This window comes from Schistocerca americana, chromosome 5 (assembly GCF_021461395.2).
Source record: "Schistocerca americana isolate TAMUIC-IGC-003095 chromosome 5, iqSchAmer2.1, whole genome shotgun sequence".
NCBI lineage: Eukaryota > Metazoa > Arthropoda > Insecta > Orthoptera > Acrididae > Schistocerca > Schistocerca americana.
In genome coordinates, this window is record NC_060123.1 from 593,310,819 (window position 1) to 593,326,699 (window position 15,881).

The 15,881-nt window shown below is 39.8% G+C and overlaps 1 long non-coding RNA gene across 1 annotated transcript in view; it reads left to right on the forward strand.

The window, feature by feature from the left end:
• LOC124616716 overlaps nucleotides 1–15,881 on the forward strand; it is an 85,034-nt gene that overhangs the window by 12,800 nt on the left and 56,353 nt on the right. The window contains exon 2 of the long non-coding RNA XR_006979869.1: nucleotides 2,383–2,521. This is a non-coding gene — a long non-coding RNA (uncharacterized LOC124616716). The remainder of the gene's footprint in view (nucleotides 1–2,382; nucleotides 2,522–15,881) is intronic.

A 15,881-nucleotide genomic window follows, 5' to 3' on the forward strand; every position in this document is an offset into this window, starting at 1 on the left:
CAGTGGGAGGCAATTCGAAAGAATTTGCAGCAAAGTCCAAAGTGTCCTGTCTGTCCAAAATGTCCAACACTTGTTCTAAAGAGGGGTTGAATAATTTAAGAATTTGGTCTCTAATGCATGTGTCTGACACGTTTTGCGCAGTAGCGTCCCTTACCATTATGTCAGAATATGATATTCCACAAGACCGTGAAAATTCAATCGCGAGTGAGGCCTTGCGTAGTGGCTATCCACTCACAGTAATTCTGCTGAAGGGCATGTGTTGTGCAGAAAAATGTTTACCGCTTAGCCACAATATTTATGTTTTCCTTGTAATAACTGGTTAATGCCTGAAAAAAGTTCTTCAAAACTGAACTGATCTGGAGAACTTCTCGGGAAGAGTTTGAAGAGGATTCTGTACGATACCACACCGACACATTATGAAAGCGCATGCAGCTTTGTTGTACCTTGGATGTCATATGCAGCAAGATGGTGTGAAAATTGTGCCTACCACTTCCACCATGTTTCCACGCTGGCATTGAACGCTGTGGCCTGTTGTACGGTCGGCTCCTGTGCAGCCAGTACATGTGGCACACCGTGTTGTCCCTGGACAAGCTGTCCCAAGGCTTGTGGTAGTGTTAGACTGCTCATTCTGTAATCGTAACAGGTCTGCCAGTACATTTTGTTCCTCCAGATTTGCCATCACAAATAAATCAAATAATCACGAGTGGGAGTAGGAAAAAATGTCTTTCACTCTTCACTCACACAGTGCAGAGAGGATGGGTGGTGCAGCCGGGTATATAATCTGTAAACACACATAAATAGAGATAGTGTAAACACAAACAAAATAAATGTCTCGTCTCCGATGTATCATTGAATCAGCTCTGCTTTCACTGCTCTGCTTTCCAAATAATCTGCGTCGCCACTTCCAAATAACGACGAAAGAAACGAACAAGAGATTTACACTGTACGTCGCTGACACTGTTAAATAACGACGAAATACTTTTACCCTCGTCGCCAATTATTACGACGACGAACAAATGGTTACCAATGTGAAAGACTGCTGGCCAATGCTAAATAGAAACATACGACTCTTCTTCGTATATACAGCAGGTTTGTCAGTGAAGTTGATAAGAAGCTGGTGGCATGGTCTGGGTCTACAATGACTAAAATAATTAGAAGCCGTTAGTAAAAAATAATATATTGTACTTAACTGATAGTACAGGAGTCTTCATAGTCAGGAGTAATACAATTTCAAACAGAGAGCTATAGAGGCATCACATAGGCCATACTTTAACTAAGTGCTTTGTTAGAGGTTGCTTCCTATCAGCTGAAGGCTCTATTACTTTCTTACTTGATGTCCCAAGCAAGAGTGGCCGAGCGCACTCTAGAGGCTTGTTGCAAACCGCAGAGTGGCACTAGCGGCACTTGACTCGACTCGACTTGCGGGTCCAGCGATAGCATTATGGTCCGCGGTTGATAACTGAAACCCCTACCAAGTGTGCTATCGAACGTTGATACCACAGCCAAAACAGGGCGCAAATGTCTCTACTTACTGTCACAAGTATGGCCATAACAGGGAACCAAGACAAAATATGAATCCGTGTACGGCCATAGAAGTTTAATGGTTTATTTTTGGGTTGCACTATATTTAAAATGTAAGAAATGAAACTGTAGGCCTAATACATAACTGTGCCTCCAAACAGATTAAGTTTGTTCTGATTTTTTTATTTAAACATGTAAAATATGAAAAACTAATTATACATTGCTTGAAGAAAAACTCTACAAAGCTCGACATTTTCAACACAGACCTTTTCACAGGAATATGGCTCCAAATAAGAACTTACAAAGAAATGCTTCTATATCTACCTGAACAGCACATTTCATATTGTTTATAATAAGCTATTGTAAGACTAGCTGCTGTGCAAAAGAAGCTTAAAAATTCACTAATTACATCAAATTGACCATTAGTGGGGTAGTGGCCAAAAACTGAGCCTGAGCCCTAGTCTCATCTGCTCTGGCTACTCTGCTCTCTCTCTCTCTCTCTCTCTCTCTCTCTCTCTCTCTGTCTGTCTGTGTGTGTGTGTGTGTGTGTGTGTGTGTGTGTGTGTGTGAGAGAGAGAGAGAGAGAGAGAGAGAGAGAGAGAGAGAATTGTGGAATGCAAGAATGCCACAGCAAACTGGTTGCTGTGTGCTAATGGTTTCTTGCAACTTGATATTGCTTTCTTTTCCCATACACAGAACAAGAACTAATGTGAAGAAAAAAGTTAAAGGTATCTGAAACTTGGAAAGTGCAAAAGACTAGTGTGGTTACCCATTAAATACGAAATAGTAATTAGGTAGTACAGCTTTAGAATCCAGCTACTCTTAACTTGCTTTGATTATAAGTGTGCTGCATGGCCTCAGTTGTTACAGGTTGTTCCAGTGCTGGACGTATTACTCTACTTGGATTCGGAAATATCATGCTGGCACAGTCGTCAGTCCCAACAACTACTACACTAAGCATTCATCTGTGCAGTAAGTGCTTGTGGAGCACCTCAGTCAGGTATTACCCTACAAATTTTGGCTTTATAACAGCAAAGATTTGACCAGCAATTAATTTTCACGGTCTCGTTGGAGTTTGTTACATGATGATGGACACACATGCAGTCTGTTTCATTATGTAATCTTTCTTGCATCAGAGACTATTTCTTTCTCGATCATTAAGAAACTCTGAGTTAACTGTATCTTGTTCTAACGTATAAATGCTACTGATTTAATGGCGTAATAGAAAATTCTCAGTAAAAGAAAAATCAGTGCTGTGAAAGCAGATGAGAGCAAAGCACTACGTGCAAAGGAAGTATTCACAGTAGGCATCTAGTTAAAAGGTCTTGTATTATAGCTCTTCCACAACATTCACACATGGTTACAAAATTGTTAGGCCATGCTGCCAGCATCGTTTCTAATGTTATATATAATATGCGTACTTGTTTACAGTCTGTTGACTCTGACAGTAAACATTTCCAACATAATTTTTGCATAATCTTCTATACTATGCTCAGTTAAGAGTTTGCTTGTTGCTTACCTTTAATAGTAGTCAACTTACAGGATGAGGGTCATTCTGTGTGATGAAGTGGGACTTTTGCATAACATGTCTCACTTTCCAAAATTGAACCCTGTGGTGCACGATTTTCACTGCAGTGGACAGCTTTTAATGATTATTTCTCTGATGTTTTCAATCAGTCTTTGTGCTGTTAATGCATGGAGGGCACAATGCCAGTAGGGAGGGTCCATGGCAGTGGACTGTATGTATTTGCTTTCTCAGGACTGATTGAAAGTACCAGAGAAGTGACTATTAACAGCTGTCCACTGTAGTAGACACTACGCAACTCAGGGCTAATTTATATTGAGACAGAAACTCTCTTTCTCTTGCCTTCAAATGGTGTTGGGCTAAATATAATTTTACTAAAATAAAGTGACAGTACCGAAAGTACAGATTCCATCCATCTGCTTTGACCCGTGGCATGATCAAGATGGTGGATACCCCTGTTTCAAGCACAAACATAATGCCACTAAATATATTCGTGAACGATGAAGAAAATGACGTGAAATATTTAACTCTAGCACTGAAACGAAACTAGTGAGGCACCTGTCAGGAGTTGGAGGTTTTGTGTGGCAATGGGCTAAATGTAAGACAATAATTAGACTAAAAAGTATAAAATAATGTCTCCTAGCCCATACAGATTCCTAACTCCATACAGTTACTGCTGAAAATTTGTGCTTGTGAAATTTAATAGCTATAACAATGCAGTAAATCATGTCAGTGTCGTCTGTAAAATTTTCCGGAGATAAAATAGTCCCCCAATTGGATCTCCGTGTGGGACAATGTGAAGGAAAAGAATCCCAATTTTAACATAGCCACTTGGAATGTGAGAACACTGCTTCAGTGTAGCAAACTAGAAAATGTAAAACTTGAAATGGAACGACTGGAAGTAGATATCCTAGTCATATTGGAGATGAGGTGGCCCCAGCCAGGTGATTTCTGGCCTGGAGAATACAGAGTCATTCACACTGGAACTGACCAAGATAGACCAGGGATGGAAGGAGTTGGAATAATTCTGAGGAAAAACTATGGCTCATGTGTCAAGGGATATGTGCAATATAGCTCTCGAATAATGCTAGTCAAACTTGAAACTAAACCAAAGGACACTGTGATAATACAAATATACATGCCAACATCCTAAGAAGAAGATGCAGTCATTGACAAAATATACGAAGAAATAAGTAATGTGATGAGAAATGTTAAGGGAGATGAAAACCTGATTGCCATGGGGGACTGGAATGTGATTGTGGGTGAAGAACTGGAGGAAGGAATTGTTGGCAAATATGGACTTGGAAGAAGGAAATGAAAGAAGAGATCGACTTATCGAGTTCTGATCGAGGAACCAATTAGTTGTTGCAAACACACTTTTCCAACATCACAACTGAAGAAGATACACATGGAAGGCCCCTGGAGACCGGAGTAGACAACAGATTGATTACATTCTAGTGAAAGCACATTTTAGGAACCAGATAAGATTGCAGGAGTTATCCATCTGCAGACATAGGCAGTGATCATAACCTGGTCTTAATGAAAAGTTCACAGAGATTCAAACGTTTGAAGAAGCAGCCAGTAAAACTTACATGGAACCAGAAAAAATGAAAACTGAGGGACTGGCAAAGCGCCTATACTCATGAAACAGATAAATTAGCTAACAATTTTCAGCATGGTGGAGTAAATGAAGACTGGGATCAAATTAAATCTGGTATATACAAAGCAGCAGAAAAGATAGTTGGAAGAACTGAACCCAAAAACAAGAGGAAATGGATTACAGCAGATATTATTGAGATTATAGAAAACAGGAGATTATACAAAAATGCAACTGATGAACAAGGAAAAGCTAAATACAGAAGACTAAGGAATTTAGGTAATAGAGAAGCTAGGAAAGTAAAAGAAAATGTTCTTGAAGAAATGCGCAGAGAAGTGGAAGAAAATATGCTAAACGGAAGGACTGATTTAGACTACAGAACAGCAAATCATTTTTTTTAACAAACATAAAATGACACTCTCAGCCACAATAGAAAATAAAGAGGGGAAAATGCTGTTTGGTGAAGACATGGTGAAGAGATGGAAAGAATACATAGAGGAGTTGTATGCCGGAACACCTCTTTTGGAGGAAATAATAAGAAGAGAAGAGCAAGCAGACGAAAATGACAAGGGAGATAACATTCTGCAAGAAGAATTTGACAGAGCTCTAAAAGAACTATCAGACAACAAAGCAACGGGTATTGATGACATCCCTGCAGAACTAATAAAGAATGCTGGTGACAGCTTGAAACTGATGCTGCTTAAACTTATTAGGTCCATCTATAACACAGGAGAGATACCGACAGACTTCCAGAAATGTATCATTGTTCCTATACCAAAGAAGGCAGCAGCTACAAAATGCGAACAGTACTGAACTCTAAGCCTAATATCACATGCATCAAAAATTCTCATAAAAATAGTTCTGGAGAGAAGGTGGAGGATATGCTGGTTGAAGACCAGTTTGGTTTCAGAAAGGAATTGGGAACCAGAGAGGCGACTCTGGCACTGAGACTTATCGAAAAGCAATTACAGAAAAATAAACCAACTTATATTGCCTTTGTAGACATGGAAAAGGCATTTGATAACGTTATCTGGCAAGAGATGTTCAGAGTGCCGAGGAAAATTGGAATAAAGTACAAAGACATCCGTTTGATACTCAGTTTCTATAAGAATGAGGTGGCAGTGATTAGGAACTGTCACCATGAACATGAAGCAAATATTAGAAAAGGGGTAAGGCAAGCATGTGCTCTCTCTCCTCTTATATTCAGTGCTTACATCCAGGAAGCTATAGACAAAGTTCAAGAAGCTACTGAGGTGGGGATCAAAATTAATGGGCAGAAGATAGACATGCTACGTTATGCAGATGATATTGCTGTAGTCACGGAGACGAAAGAAGATCTAGAGGAAGTCCTCAGAACAATGTAAAAAATTCTATGCAATCAGTATGGAATGAGAATAAACAAGAAAAAGACTAAATTGATGGTATGCAGTACAGGAGCAGAATATGAACCTCTGAGAATGAGAATTGAAGAGAGGAGTTGGAAATGATAGAGGAATTTACTTACCTGGGAAGCAAAATCACAAGAGATGGTAGAAACAGGAAAGAAATTGCGACCAGAATACAAAAGGCCAAAATTGCATTTAATCAGAGAAGGAACTTACTCACCAGCAACAACATCAGTCTGAAAATAAGGAAACGTATCGTGAAAGGTTTCGTTTGGAGTGTGGCCATATACGGATGTGAAACTTGGACAATTGGAAGAGAAGAGAGAAGATGGCTAGAGGCCCTGGAGATGTGGTGCTATAGAAGGATGATGATCAGCTGGAGAGACAAAGTAACAAAGCAGAGTACAGGAAACCAGATCTCTGTGGAGGCATATCCAAACAAGAAGAGACAAATTTGTAGGGCACATCCTACGACACATCATCATTATTGAAACAATAGCAGAAGGAGCTATTGAGGGAAGGAATTGGCGGGGGCGACCAAGGATATCATACATGCAACAGATCATGAATGACGTTGGATGTAAGACATACGTGGAAATGAAGAGGAAGGCAGACAGAAGAGAAGAATGGCGCTCTGCTGCAAACCAACCTCAGGGTTGTGTCTGTATATGTGTGTGTGTGCGAGTGTATACCCGTCCTTTTTTCTCCCTAAGGTAAGTCTTTCCGCTCCCGGGATTGGAATGACTCCTTACCCTCTCCCATAAAACCCACATCCTTTTGTCCTTCCCTCTCCTTCCCTCTTTCCTGATGAGGCAACAGTTTGTTGCGAAAGCTTGAATTTTGTGTGTGTGTTTGTGTTTGTTTGTGTGTCTATCGACGTGCCAGCGCTTTCGTTTGGTAAGTCACATCATCTTTGTTTTTAGATATATTTTTTCCATGTGGAATGTTTCCCCTCTATTAATCTATATATATATATATATATGAACAGACCACAGATACTTCAATAATTGCACTCGAAAGTTTGGCAAAAACATTTGACAGTCAGCAACAGAAACCAAAACATTGCATTGAAACGAGCGCTCAGTTCATAGTCCTGTGGAATGTGGCAAAAAACCGCAAATTGGCTTTCATAAGAAGAAGAACACACCAAAAATGCAACAGGAGCATAAAATGTAAGAAATTGTCCACACAACCTGTAAGTACAGTTCAAAACATTACTACTTAATAGGAAATACTAACCACCAGAACTGTTTATAACCTATAGGTACAGTGACAAAAATGTAAATTAAATAGCAAACATATGTACATATTCCAGGCCACTGATGATGCCTTGCATAAAATTAGGGCGAAACGCGTATGGCACTGAAATTGTGTTTTACTCAGTTGCTGTCAGACGGTCCATAAGTAAAAATTATCAATATACCGTAATATTACACGCAACTGAGGAAGACAGGACTACAAAAGTTGAAGATGTCAATACTTACATTTGTCCTTGTGCCATCACAAGTGACTGCCCAAATTCTGATGCCTGAATTGCTTACCCTCTCCAGAGTAGAGTTTGTTATTTTGCCTGCACACTACCGTCAAAGCCATTCACTAAAAAATATAGTACAGGACACTTAAATTTACCTTTTATGGACACAAGCATAAAAACTAATGCCTCTGAAGCTTCTTTTGATTAACTTCTCCTCCAAAATCTACAAAACCTGTATAGCTCTTAGTTTCCTGGTCCCACACTACCTGTTTTCTAATTACCATACTGTCTATTATGAGGCCAGAATCTTTAAATTCAGTCCTCACTTGGTGGTTAAACTCAAAGTACCTGAATACATCACTTAAAAAGCCAGGATCACAATTCACAGTCCCTGCTGAATGAGGAAACAGTGATTTGTGAGGCAGAGGCATTAATATCTGTAAATATTCATGGACAGTAAAAATACACTGTCATTTCAAACATTCTAATGTCTGTTTTGTACCTGTTTCCCTTGGATGACACACTATTATTCAACAAATTGCACACTAATTCCACCTGAGCCCCTCTTTGTTGATTCAGGAATTCATGCAGCATCTCTGTTAGATGACCCTTCTCTCTCAGAGTACTTATTATGTCTTTCATTGAATAGTTTTTCCTTCTCTCTTCTCCTAATTTTTTCCTGCAGGCTCTTGATTTTTTTCTCAGTACCTCCACAACATCTGGTAAAAAATTGTATGTGCCAGTGGCCTTGTCAATCATTTCTGTCTGTGTTTGAGATCCACATTCCTTAGATGTCTCGCGATTCTGAGAAAACTGAAACAAGAATAGAATACAAGTAGTACAAGCATGAAACAGTTTGGCAAGTATTTATGAGAAAACATGTTTGTTTGAAAACAAAAACAATGTTTATGTGAAGTGACTCTGTTCAATATAATCACGAGTTTCTGCAGTAGACTTCAGTTGTTATTCTAATCTGCTGCCTTGGTTGTTTTTCCTTGGGCATTAAATGCCTCGGAAACGCAAACTGTGATGGCACTGCATCAGGCTTGAAATGCCTTCTCGAAGTACCAGTCCTTACTAAATAATCTTCTTCCAAGAAGTGATCTGCATATAAGAAACTATCCCTTGAAGGCGTAAAACCCTTGTGTTTAGTTTCAACAAATCACCTTTTTGCAGAGGAAATCTGTCCAAAACAGAAGACACATTGTATTGTGCAAGGCAACGACCAAGATATTTAAGAGATGGTTGTCGTTTCTTGACATCCAGTTATTACCTGTGGAAAGTTAAATAACTTTCCTTGCTCCACCAGTTCGTACAGTTGTATGCAGAGTAAGAAATAACCGTTTTACACTCACAACATACACTTCGTTAACAGCAAGAGAAACTTTCTACCTAACTAAAAAATGGCGGACGATGTAAACAAACAGTGCTAAGACGCCATGGATAAACACTATGGTCAAAGACAGAAGATGTACATTCAGTAGGGGCATATATTTATTTATCTATTTTACCTGGCAAAATTAGCGCCTTCAGGCCCTCTCTTACACCTAACCAGGCATACTCAGATTGAACGAATTTCAGTTTGTTCAGAACATTATGGACATACCACATGTTAAACAGTATTAATGTTAAAGAAAAAAATAAGAGATTATAACAGTAGTACAAGGATAATTATAACAATCAAAAATTATATCAATCCATAATAATAATAATAATAATAATAATAATAATAATAATAATGACTATGTATATGAAAGTAAATATATTTTTCTTTTATGAATGTCAGTCCTATTGCTAGTTGGGAATTTTCTCGTTATGTTCTTGCAGCTTGTGAGTTATTCACATCGAGCAGAGACATAAGACGATAGAATGGGGTGAAGGAGATATAGAAGAGGTAGCTAGGTTAGAGGAAGAGAAATAGAATGGTAAAATTCAAAGCTATGCTGGAGAGGAGAAAGAAAGAGATGAGAGGGGCACAGCAATGGTGGCTATACCATCCGTAATATGTAAGTTATGAGTTCCCTCTTGAATGTTGAGTGGTTCTGGATAAGACGCAGATCACAGGAGAGTGCATTCCATAGTCGTATGGCTGAGATGGAGAATGACACGGAGAAAGATTTTGTGTTATGTGAAAGTACAGCCAAGATGCTAGACGTATTCGATCTGGTATTGCGGTTGTGGAATGATGATAAGTGTTTAATGTGAGAAGATAAGTATTGGGGCACCAGTGACTAAGAAATAGATGAAGTAAGCACATCGTGTGGAGATTGCATACCTTATGTGGGCGTATCCAACCTAGCTGAGAGTATGAAGGACTGATATGATCATACAACCGTATATTGCACACGTATCTAATGCAAGCATTCATTACTAGCTCGAGGCATCTCGAATATTCACTATTTGTGCTGTGTTGAACTACATCACAGTAGTAAAGATTAGGCAAGACTAGTGTTTGGACTAATTTTTGTTTAACATGGGTTGGAAATATTTTTCTAAATTTTTGGATTGCATTTACGGAGGAGAGCGATTTCTGGCAAGCTGTGACTGTGTCTTCCCAGTGTAGGTGTTCATCCTAGTTTATTCCAAGGTCTTTTACTGTTTTTTGGTGTGGTAGTTGGGTACCATTGAGGAGTATTTGAGGGACTGTTTTCACGAAAGTACCGGCTGATTAACTTTGGATGAGATATAAGAATGACCTGGGATTTCTTGGGGTTTAGTTTCAGACCTAGGTTCTGTGCCGATCGAGAAACAGAGCAAAGATTTGCGTTCATACTCGCTACTGCGTCAGCAATGTTCTTGGGTCTTGTACTTATGTACAGTTGGATGTCTTCGGCATATAGATGGTAGTTGCAGGAATGAATCACTGATGAAATATCATTAATGTACAGTGAGAAGAGTAATGGACGAAGGACGGAGCCTTGGGGAACTCCAGAGCGGATGTTTTTCCGTGATAAATTCTCTGACCCACAAATGACGTGTTGACTTCTGTTTTTGAGGTAGCTGTTGAACCAGTGTATTGCGCTGTTTGAGAAATTAAGCTGTTTCATTTTAATTAGTAATATATCAAGGTCAACTGTATCAAAAGCCTTGCTAAAGTCAAGCAGTCTTATGATGGTAGCTTCACGTCTATCCAGCAGTGTTAGGATGGTAGCTTCACGTCTATCCATAGCATGTTTAGTGTCGTCAGTTACTGTGATTAATGCAGTTGCTGTACTATGGTGCTTTCGGAAGCCTGACTGATATTTATCATGGATGTTATGAGTTTTGAGGAAATCCGTCAGCTGTTCATGGACTATGTATTCTAGGGCTTTTTAGATATTGCAGGTAGTATGCTGATTGGCCTGTAGTCACCTGGCGACTTTGGGTTGTCAGTCTTGGGTATAGGTTGAATTAAACTTTGCTTCCACTCAGTATGATATGTACTACTGACAAGAGACAGGTTGAAGATGTCTGTGATAACTTGAATAATAGTGTGTACAATGTTCTTAATCATGCCAATGCTCACTCCATCATTTCCTACTGCCTCGGAAGAGATTCTCATAATTGTCTTGTGTACTGTGCCTGTAGTGACATGTTTTAGGAAAAACTTCTCTTGAGAGATTGATGTCTTGGGGCTGGTAATTTATCGCTGCATGACAGTTTACAGCTGTTGAGAAGAAATCGTTTAATTCTTCTACAGATGCTTGATAGTGTGTCAGATCTTCGCTTCCCTATACTGAAACTGCGCAGCTTTTTCCACAGTGCAGCAGATTTCGATATGCCACATACGACAGAGTGGGTATGTCTGATTTTGGCATTCCTCATGCTTTGCTTGGTTCTGTTTCAGTTTCCTGTAAGCTTCATACGCCTCGGGAGTTGGGTTATGCTTGAAGGCCCTATGTGCAGCATCACGTTTATTCATTAACTGGCATAATTCAGTGGTGAGCCATGAAGCGGGAGCTCTCTTTACCTTGACAGTGCGTTGAGGAGCATGTTTGTCATACAGTGCAATAATTATGCGACACAATTCCCGAATTTTTCCATCTAAAGTCGGTTCATTGCTTATATTATGCCAAGGGATGTCTGAGCAATCCTTTTGAAGAGCGTCATGGTTAACATTTTTTTAGGTTTCTGTAGGTTACTAGGTGAGATTTTTCTTTGGTAGTATGCATTGAGTAATTTAAGAATATCACGTCATGAGCAGAGAGGCCTGGAGCGGATGTCTGATTGGCGCGAATTATTTTATCTGGTCGTTTTGTTGCTATTATATCTATGAGTGTATGGCTATGTGGCGTGTGGTGGGTTGGGTCCAGCGGTGTTATACTCATATCATTGGAGTGGAACAGTCTCCTTAGTTTTTCTGCAGAGGGAGATTTTAACTGTAAGTTGATGTTTGTGTCGCCCATAACGATTATGTCTTCATACTGTGACACGAGCGAGGAGACTGAAAGGAGGACATAGCACTGACATTTGGACGTTTATAGATTACTCCAATTAGCAATTTCTGATTTGATGTATTTATTTCGGAAAACAAGAACTCTGCTTCTCCTTCGCCCTTTGCACCTGATGTGCATAGTATAGTAGGTTTCAGATCAGAGCGAACATAGGCACCTACACCACCCACGTCGTGTTTCACGATCTGCCTTTAGGAGAGAGTAACCAGTGATTCGGATAGCGTCTGAAGAAATGTTTGGTTTCAACCAAGTTTCAGAGATGAGGATAATATGGAACAGCGACTGGCAGAAGAGGTAATAGAACTCGTTGAAGTGAGCCGCTAGTGACTGCGCGTTCGCGTGGGGCCGCCTGTAGGACCGAGCATGCTCCGTTTACCTGCTGGCAGGAGAGTGACAAAAGCTGGAATTTGCAGGGGAAGACATATTTGCAGGTGTGCTCAAGGTCGTGGCTGATTCAAGCATCTGTGGGCTAAAAGGTCAAAAACAGGCTGGAAGTATCGTAGAAGGGAGCGAAAAGAAAGATGGAAAGTGGCAGTAGTGGTTACGAAAAAGATGATAGTAATAGTAGTGGTAGTGACGAGGATGAAAATAATAGATATAGGAAGGTGCATTTAAAGAGATTCTTGTTAATGGAGAATGATATTTCCTGTTTGACTGACAATATGAATGTACATGAGCACTTATGATAGAGAAATAAAGAAGTAATATTTATGGTAGACAATTGACTTATTTTAAACAGAGTACTTATGGTACTTAGACAAACAACGAAGCAATATTTATGTTAAAAAAGTGAAAAAAAATAAAAATTAACTTATATTAGACAGAGTACAATATGAGATTTCGCTCAGTCTTACAGTTCGAACATTATCGTCACCATTTTCCTCCTTCCTTCCATCTTGACTACAATCCTGCCATCCTGGGTCCATACATTTTGAAGGCCGAACTGTGTGATCGCAGCATTCAAAACTTTTAGTCTTTCGCGTGTCAGATCTTCCCTCAGGGTAAACCCACTCTTGGCGAGTTTTCTTTTCTGAGCAAACACTTCAGCCCTTTTCCGGTAGGACACAAATTTATCATGGGCCTGGGTTTCATGGCACCTGGTATCCTGCGCCCAACACGGTGGCTTCTGTCAATGTCGGCCACGTCGACCTGCACGCCAAGTTTCTCACTCACGAGGCTAATGACCAGGTCGTCGGTGTTTTCACGATTGTTTTCGGCTACCCCGCACAAGCGCAAGCTGTTCTTTCATTGATACTGCTCAATTTCATCGGTGGCCGCAAACAGTTTAGCTTCTAGGTCGGTGGCTTTTGTCTCTTGTGCGGCCAGGGCCTTTCTAAGAGACTGTGTTTTGGCGCTGTTGCGCCCGACAGACTCCTGCAGTTTGTCCATGACCGTGGCCGTCACAGAGTCCGTGATGGATTGCACGATTACACCGAGTGTGTCTTTACTGTGCAGTGCCCCGCTCACCTGGGACGGGACGAGCTCCCCGATGTCGGGAAGTGAAGCCTCACCTGCCACCGGAGATCGGGCGTCCGCGCTGCCTGCGCCCCTGTAGCTTCGACTGCTGCCGCTTACTCGTGCTCTTCCCATTTTTCACTCACTTATCGCTTGTGGTAATAAACGGAGAACAATACACCACGGCAAATAACACTTGTTTAGTCGGATGCACACGTTGTGGACTGCCGCACTGCTCTGTAACACCTTCAATGAGCGGAAAAACTCGCGAGCTGAAGAAACGCATGTCACTCAGTGGCCGCCATCTTGTACATTCTCACTATGGAAAGGAATTCATATCACAAGAAAAAAATTGTTGTCACTGTAAGGTATTAACATGATTAATAAGTATGTCTTCATCTCTCAAGTTGGTCCACCCTCCCCAAACTCTATCCATCAAAAAAAGAGCCTAACCTAGCTTGAAAGAAAATCCCTTTTTAATATGATGTTAAGTCACTATTGACTTGGCATTTTGGTTCTCTAAAATACTAGTCATCAGCATAAATGTCACCAACACAACAGAAAATACTTTGGGTGTAAGGAATAGGTGATCATGCAAAAAATTTGGTTGGTAAAAGACTTTTTATTTAATTCAATTTATACGTACAATCAACATTACATGTTGTAACAAAACATGTGAATTACCATTTATACCTTCCAGTACTGGCTCCCTTTCTAGGGCACTATTCGATAAATTTCATTTTTAGCTTTTATCTGTCGCGTTGGGGACAATGTTTTTATACTGACACTTATCCCTGAAAGAAAACTGTCAGTATGATTTTCCTTTGGCTATGTTGTTAGAATATAATTCATCAGAGAAGCTGACGCAGATTCTGCAATTCTCCTCTTTATGCCTCTTGTGCTACACTTTTGCACATTAATTTTTGTGTTAGCAGAAGAGCCAATACCGTGTTAAGAGTGGAGGCCAAAATGCACGTGTTTTAGCTCACGCAGGCTGGCGTGAGGAGAGAAGAACTATACTGACGTGAGGTCTGGAACATGACAAGGAATGAGAATTCAGAAAGCGGACGTAATTAGTTTGATACTTAACTTTAATCCATTAATGATGAACATCGCTCTGGACGGTACATGATTCACAATATTGTGTGTTCAGAATACATTCTTAAAGATATTACTAACTGAATAGGGCGCCTTGCTACACAACTCAACGTACTTGCACCACTTCTTATGGGCTGGTTCTGATTTTCCATCATATGTGGCTATGAATTTTTTTAAACTGGAAAACTGATCAAAGCAGTTTTCTTCGTCAGTTTTAATATATTTATTCAACAAAAATTTGATTGATTCTTCCACGTAAGACCACGATATACAGTATCTGAAAAATCGAGCCACTTAAAACAAGCAAATTCACAAAATGGTTCCATCCACATATGCAGTTACTTCAAACATCCTTCAAAGAGGGGACCAACATGGCACTTAAAATCCTTCACCTTCAAAACATAACCATCATTTTCCATTTGAAACAATCTTTCTTTCACACTCAAAGATATAAAATTTTCCATCTTTTCTGTGCTGAAGAACACCACGAAGGGATTACAGTACATTCATGACATCAATAAGACAGTTTTCTTTCTTTTCTAAGATACTAATATAATTATGAAAAATGCCAACTAAAGATTGGATATGCCATAGATATAGCTCATTGATAGGGTCCATAAAAAATTCTGTAGGACTGTTGGAGGTTTGTTTTGTGACAGAAGGATTTCAGAGCGGGGTAGGTCTCTGAATGGCTGGAAATAGTGACAGCCATCGAGTCTTGCTATGGCTGAAAAGTTGTTGGTACTCTGTTTCGACAAAATCACAAAATTTCTTTAGTGACTCTTCACGGCCAGTGTATACCGAAAAATGATTATATATTTTCATTATTAATCCTTAAAAGTCAATTCCAAGGAGGTCAGTTCTGTGCTGAATGCAGTTATTAAGAACATGAGCAGGACATCCCACTCCAACCAATACCTTGTTAAGTACCCTCTTTAGATTAGCAAATACATTATTTCCTTCTCCTCTTTTAATGCCACCTAACATTGTGTTGCAATTATCAGCACCAAACGCCACACATTTGTCCTTAATTTTAAACTTGTTAAGCGTATCAGTGATATATGTTGAAATAGTTTCTGCAGTTTCATTTGGTCTACTTTCTATATTTAGAAGTTCAATTTGCAGTCCTCCATTCCTGTGATCAAAGTAATGAACTATAATGGAGATCATTTTAATATTCCCATGGTTGCTAGAATCTGTCGAGACATCAACAAAAGGAATACACTCCAGATCTTTCATGATGCATTCTAGTGAATGAGGTGCTAGAACTGAATTCACCATTGCTTCAGTTTTGGCACATCCACACGAGATTTTTGATGACATGGACGAGTCATGGGAAATTTCTGTCAACAGTCTGCTGGTACAGTCCATAGATTTGTAACTGCTGTGGTGA